This window comes from Daphnia pulicaria, unplaced genomic scaffold, assembly GCF_021234035.1.
Source record: "Daphnia pulicaria isolate SC F1-1A unplaced genomic scaffold, SC_F0-13Bv2 h1tg000199l, whole genome shotgun sequence".
NCBI lineage: Eukaryota > Metazoa > Arthropoda > Branchiopoda > Diplostraca > Daphniidae > Daphnia > Daphnia pulicaria.
Genome location: NW_025804880.1, coordinates 15001 through 21702, shown reverse-complemented (window position 1 = coordinate 21702; position 6702 = coordinate 15001). Strand labels below are relative to the sequence as shown.

The 6702-nt window shown below is 51.0% G+C and overlaps 3 non-coding genes across 3 annotated transcripts in view; all 3 read left to right on the top strand.

Annotated features, from left to right (window-relative positions):
* Positions 1-351: 351 nt before the first annotated feature.
* On the top strand, positions 352-2646 carry LOC124319795. The gene has a single exon (XR_006913484.1). It is a non-coding gene; the product is annotated as a small subunit ribosomal RNA (ribosomal RNA).
* A 930-nt stretch (positions 2647-3576) lies between these two features.
* Positions 3577-3729, top strand: LOC124319793. The gene has a single exon (XR_006913481.1). It is a non-coding gene; the product is annotated as a 5.8S ribosomal RNA (ribosomal RNA).
* A 641-nt stretch (positions 3730-4370) lies between these two features.
* The window catches only part of LOC124319796, a 4577-nt gene continuing 2245 nt past the window's right edge, over positions 4371-6702 (top strand). The window contains exon 1 of the ribosomal RNA XR_006913485.1: positions 4371-6702. This exon is cut by the window's right edge and continues 2245 nt beyond it. This is a non-coding gene — a ribosomal RNA (large subunit ribosomal RNA).

Here is a 6702-nt window from a genome sequence, read left to right as displayed (position 1 = left end):
ATGAGCATACAGCACGCCACATATGACCGTCGAAAACCGTAATACGGGAAAAAAAGTTGATGAATATATCAAGACCGGTCGAATGAATCCGATTCACTTTGGGCTCATAGACCGTTGAATGGTCTTTGACTTTGGAAATTGAAATGAAAAAAATCCAACAAACGGATCGGATCGGTGTTTCTCTTCACTGGGACTCGCTGTGACACGCCAGGCGTTGCGATCAAAAATTTTAGTTTCCGAAGAAAAAGAAAAAAAACGAAAAACGTGTTGATTTGGTGTGTGTTTGGTGATGCGTGGGCGAAATAAAAACCCGCAACTCGCCGGATGCATATCAAACAAACATACACGAAATACCTGGTTGATCCTGCCAGTAGCATATGCTTGTCTCAAAGATTAAGCCATGCATGTCTAAGTACAAGCCGCTAGACGGCGAAACCGCGAATGGCTCAATAAATCAGTTATGGTTCCTTAGATCCACTCCATCCTACTTGGATAACTGTGGTAATTCTAGAGCTAATACATGCACTCGAGCCTCGACTGCGGGCTTTCGGGCTCGCAGAAGAGGTGCTTTTATTAGATCAAAACCAGTCGGGGCCGGGCTTTCGGGCTCGCGCACCGTACCAATTTTGGTGACTCTGGATAACTTCACGCCGATCGCACGGCCTTCGCGCCGGCGACGTATCTTTCAAATGTCTGCCTTATCAACTGTCGATGGTAGGTTACGCGCCTACCATGGTTGCAACGGGTAACGGGGAATCGGGGTTCGATTCCGGAGAGGGAGCCTGAGAAACGGCTACCACATCCAAGGAAGGCAGCAGGCGCGCAAATTACCCACTCCCGGCACGGGGAGGTAGTGACGAAAAATAACGATACGGGACTCTTCCGAGGCCCCGTGATTGGAATGAGTACACTTTAAATCCTTTAACGAGGAACCATTGGAGGGCAAGTCTGGTGCCAGCAGCCGCGGTAACTCCAGCTCCAATAGCGTATATTAAAGTTGTTGCGGTTAAAAAGCTCGTAGTCGGATGTCTGTCTTCGGCCGGGCGGCGCCGCTCTGAATCAAGGGTGTTGCGTTTCACGCTCTGGGAGCCCGGGTGTCAAAGCCCGACTCTCTTCACGGTCGGACAACATCGCCGGAGTGGTGGTCGGTGCGTCGTTGTTGTATCTGCGGCCAGAGTTGGAAAGTTCTTTCGGGTTCTTTTTTAAATTTTGGTCGTAGTTGACTCGATTCGCTCCACCCAGTCAATCGTTCGGGGTGCCCTTCACCGGGTGTCTCGGGCGGCCGGCAACGTTTACTTTGAACAAATTAGAGTGCTCAAAGCAGGTGTATCCCAACGCCTGAATATCGCAGCATGGAATGATGGAATAGGACCTCGGTCCGATTTTGCTGGTCTTTTACTTTTGGACCCGAGGTAATGGTCAATAGAGACGGACGGGGGCATTCGTACTGCGGCGACAGAGGTGAAATTCTTGGACCGCCGCAAGACGAACAACAGCGAAGGCATTTGCCAAGAATGTTTTCCTTGATCAAGAACGAAAGTTAGAGGTTCGAAGGCGATCAGATACCGCCCTAGTTCTAACCATAAACGATGCCAACCAGCAATCCGTCGGAGTTACTCCAATGACTCGACGGGCAGCTTCCGGGAAACCAAAGTCTTTGGGTTCCGGGGGAAGTATGGTTGCAAAGCTGAAACTTAAAGGAATTGACGGAAGGGCACCACCAGGAGTGGAGCCTGCGGCTTAATTTGACTCAACACGGGAAACCTCACCAGGCCCGGACACTGGAAGGATTGACAGATTGAGAGCTCTTTCTTGATTCGGTGGGTGGTGGTGCATGGCCGTTCTTAGTTGGTGGAGCGATTTGTCTGGTTAATTCCGATAACGAACGAGACTCTAGCCTGCTAAATAGGTGACGGGTTTTATCAATTGAAACCGAAGGGAGTACGGAGGCGTCGGGATCAGGTGGCGGCGATTCGGGTCTCGGTGGGACTGGTTCCTTTAGTGAGGCAATCTCTCGGCTTGGTTTCGTTGTGCTCTGTTCGTCGGGTGTACGGCCTTCACGGGTTGGTTGCCTGGCGGATGAGGTATGGCGGGGCTTTGTCGGGAATGTCTCGCGGGGGCTGGCTCTATTGTTATTCGGTCGTCGTCATCCCCGGCGATACCTTCTGCTCTCGCGTCCGTCACGCAGTCTTCTTAGAGGGACAAGCGGCGTCCAGCCGCGTGACAGTGAGCAATAACAGGTCTGTGATGCCCTTAGATGTCCTGGGCCGCACGCGCGCTACACTGAAGGAATCAGCGTGTTTCACTCTCCCTGTCCGAAAGGACCGGGTAACCGCTGAACCTCCTTCGTGGTTGGGATTGGGGACTGCAATGATCCCCATGAACCAGGAATCCCTAGTAGGCGCGGGTCACTAGCCCGCGTCGATTACGTCCCTGCCCTTTGTACACACCGCCCGTCGCTACTACCGATTGAATGATTTAGTGAGGCCTTCGGACGGGCTTGTCGGGGTGCCGTCGAGTGGGGAGCAATCTCTGCCCGTGCGGTGCCTACCAACGGCGAGACTGAAAGATGGTCGAACTTGATCCTTTAGAGGAAGTAAAAGTCGTAACAAGGTTTCCGTAGGTGAACCTGCGGAAGGATCATAAACGAACAAGACAAATGTTTTGCGCATATGGCTTTGGTTGAGCACGAAACAACTAAAAGTTGCAAAACAAAAAAACCCCATCAAAAGTCTTTCGGCGTAAGACATCGTATGAACTATGTGTGGGTTGACGGAAGAAAATCATTTATTTTGAACGGGTATCAGGCGCTCTGATGCGCGGTGGTTTAAAGCGGATTCGCCTTTTCAAATTGATTTTTCTTTCCTCTCGGCTCAAAAAAAAACACAAAGTCTTTCGATTTGGTCTATGGCCGTGAGCAAATTCTTCCTGCTTCGATGGTGAATGTCTCTATAGATTCATTCGACCTTTAGCGGCGCTCACAGTGTTGACGTTAGTAGAGTGAAGAATACGATAGCCCGCCTGGGCCGCGAGTACCGAAGGAACAATAAAGGAGATTTTATAAAGTCTTAGTCCCTAAATCAAACACTTTGAAAAATAAAAACTCGGTGGATGGAGAGTCGGAAAAAAAAAAAACATCAAGATTTTGAACGGGTATCAGGCGCTCTGATGCGCGGTGGTTTAAAGCGGATACGCCCAATCGAAATTGTTTTTTTTTGTTTCTCTCTTCGTCTTCGGGATTTTTTGATTCTCGGTGGGGGACGAAAGTGTGAGACTTTACTCTGGACGTTCTTTTCGGGCGTAGATACTCGTGGTTGCGTGCGTGTGCGTCGTATAGACTAACACTCCAAAGCCCGACACTATGCCGTTGAAAACCGAATGTTTTTTAAGCTTGCCCTTCGCCCTCTCGATGAAGTAGGAAGAATTCAAAATCACAATAACACACTAAACCCAAATTCTAGTACGAGTGTTTATCGGAACATTTTCTTTCTGGCTTTCTTTCTCCGCCCTCGCATTCATTTGCTTGGGCGGGTTGGAGAAAAAGAGAGAAGAAAACGAATATGTCGTTTTATATACGACCCTGAACGGTGGATCACTAGGCTCGTGGATCGATGAAGAGCGCAGCAAAGTGCGCTAATCCATGCGAACTGCAGAACACATGGAGCATCGAAATCTTGAACGTAAATGGCGGCCCAGCTTCTCGCTCGGGCCACATCTGACTGAGGGTCGGTCGAATGATGAACGAACAGAGATTTTTTCAGTCTTGGTTTTGCATGTTGGGTCGCGGCGAGATTTATTTTTCACCCGGCCTGACCGCATAAAAGCTCCCGAATCTCTAACGTCTGGGTGCCGCGCGACTTAAGTGTCCGCGATGCCTCAAATACAAAAAAGGGGGAAAAATAAAAGAAGGTTCGCCCTGTTTTGTTTTTTTCCTCTCTATTCAAAAGAAACCTTTTTCGATGGCAAAACAGATGGGAAATTTTTGAGCCAACTCAAAAAAAAATTTTAGAAATAAACACATCTTCTCGAACAAGGTGTCGGCTGCGTGTGCGCGATATACCGCTTCAACGCGAGTTTAGTTGTGTGTGTGCGCCGGGCGTGTCGAAGTGTCGACCACCGCGAATTATCACTCACTCTAACCGCTCGTTATGCAAGCTTGGTTCGCGCACGACGCGTTGTTTCAATACAAAAAGCCGCAGGACGCCCTGTCACTTTTCGTAAATTAATTTTTGCGAATAACGAGAGACTCGCTTTATTTCGAAAAAAAAAAATTTGAACCGGCAATTATTCAATCTTTCCCGGCTTTAAAACGCCAAAGTCTGCCGAGCTAGATAAAGTGTTGTCTCCTTTTGAAAACAAACAATTCATTCTGACCTCAGTTTAGATGAGACTACCCGCTGAACTTAAGCATATCAGTAAGCGGAGGAAAAGAAACTAACAAGGATTCCCTTAGTAGCGGCGAGCGAACAGGGATGAGCCCAGCACCGAACCTCGCGCCCGGTTGAGCGGGTGCCGAGGAATGTGGTGTTCGGGAGGATCGTGCGCGTCTGTCCGGTATCTATCGTCCAAGTCTCCATGAACGGGGCGAGCAACCCACAGAGGGTGTCAGGCCCGTAGATAAGACGAGCCGAGACCGTGCATCGGATCCCTTCCCAAGAGTCGGGTTGCTTGAGCGTGCAGCCCTAAGCGGGAGGTAAACTCCTTCTAAGGCTAAATATCGCCACGAGACCGATAGCGAACAAGTACCGCGAGGGAAAGTTGAAAAGAACTTTGAAGAGAGAGTTCAAGAGTGCGTGAAACCGTTCAGGGGGTTAAACGGGTGGGCCCTCGAAGGTCGAACAAGTCCCCGCTCCCGGCACTTGGTTGTATGCCCTTAACGCTGCATGGAGACTGCCTGAATTGGCGGCTCTCTTGCATAAGTCGTTCTGCGATCGCAATAGCCACGCCAAGGTCCGCAAGTGGGGGGCCTAGTAGGACTCCGCGACCGACTGGGTGTCTGTTACACGGGGCGTCCGTTAGCGAGTTTCGTGGTTACCTTCGCGGGTGCCGCGATGACGAGCGCGGCGTTTCCCAACAGTACTGCCCGGTCGTGACCTGTCTCCTCCCGGGAGGTGTCGTAGCTTTTTTTTGTAAAAGAGAAAAAGTTGCGGTGCTCAACCTGTGGAGGCCCAGAGCGGAGAGTAGAAGTCGGGTCCCACCCGACCCGTCTTGAAACACGGACCAAGGAGTCTAACATGTGCGCAAGTCGTCGAGAAATTATCAAACTAAACTCGCGAGGCGCAATGAAAGTGAAGCGGCCCCGATGAGGGTGCATCCGCGAGGGGTGATCCCGTCTCGAACAGAGCGGGCGCAACCCCAGGGCGTCCGAATGCTCGCGAGATCTTTCCCCCTTAAAAGGGTTTGGTCGAGTCGGCCGGACGAACCCAGAGCGCACACGTTGGGACCCGAAAGATGGTGACCTATGCCTGGCCAGGACGAAGCCAGGGGAAACCCTGGTGGAGGTCCGCAGCGATTCTGACGTGCAAATCGATCGTCGGAGTTGGGTATAGGGGCGAAAGACTAATCGAACCATCTAGTAGCTGGTTCCCCCCGAAGTTTCCCTCAGGATAGCTGGTGCTCGCAAAGAGAACAAACGGAGTTTCATCCGGTAAAGCGAATGATTAGAGGCCTTGGGGTCGAAACGACCTCAACCTATTCTCAAACTTTCAATGGGTGAGAAGCCCGGCCTTTTTCCTTGATTGAGGCCGCGGCAATTGATTTGAATCTGAGCGCCCAGTGGGCCATTTTTGGTAAGCAGAACTGGCGCTGTGGGATGAACCAAACGCCCGGTTAAGGCGCCTAAACGACGCACATTTCGGATCCCACGAAAAGGAGTTGGTTGCTAAAGACAGCAGGACGGTGGCCATGGAGGTCGGAATCCGCTCAGGAGTGTGTAACAACTCACCTGCCGAAGCAACTAGCCCTTAAAATGGGAGGCGCTATAGCGTCGTGCCTATACCGGGCCGTCGGTCGGCAGAGCGAATAACGTCCGTGTCAGCTCGAAGAGAGCGACGGCGCTGAGGCCCCGACGAGTAGGGGGGGTCGCGACGGTGAGCGTAGAAGGGTTGTGGGCGTGAGCCTGCCCGGAGCCGCCGTCGGTGCAGATCTTGGTGGTAGTAGCAAATACTCCAGAGGGATCCTGGAGGACTGACGCGGAGAAGGGTTTCATGTGAACAGTGGTTGGACATGAGTCAGTCGATCCTAAGCCGCAGGCGAAAGCCGACCTAGTGACGGGCGTGATGTGTTGCATCTATCGTATGAGTAGCGGGCGTGGTTGTGGTTGAGTCGTGTGTCGGTGATTCTTCTGTGGTGTGCGCGAAGAGAAAAAATCTAAAGTTGCGGGGTCAAAGAAAACACATGAATAAGAAAGCTTGTGAGAATGATAGAAGGTTAAAAGAAGTGTCTTTTTCCTTTTTTTGATTTCTCTTAGCCGGTATTTGATTGTTTTTCTCCCGTCTCTTTTATTTTCCTAGTACCGTTCATCGCGTTATGGCATCGCATGCTTCTTTCGCAGCGCCTTCGAAAATATGAAACCATGTATCGTATAACGTGAGACGCCACCCAGGTTAAGGCGAAAGGGAATCCGGTCCTGATTCCGGAACCAGGCTGCGGCTACGTCCGCGATAAAACGACTTTAACCCTCGTAATGTCACGGTCGCGGTA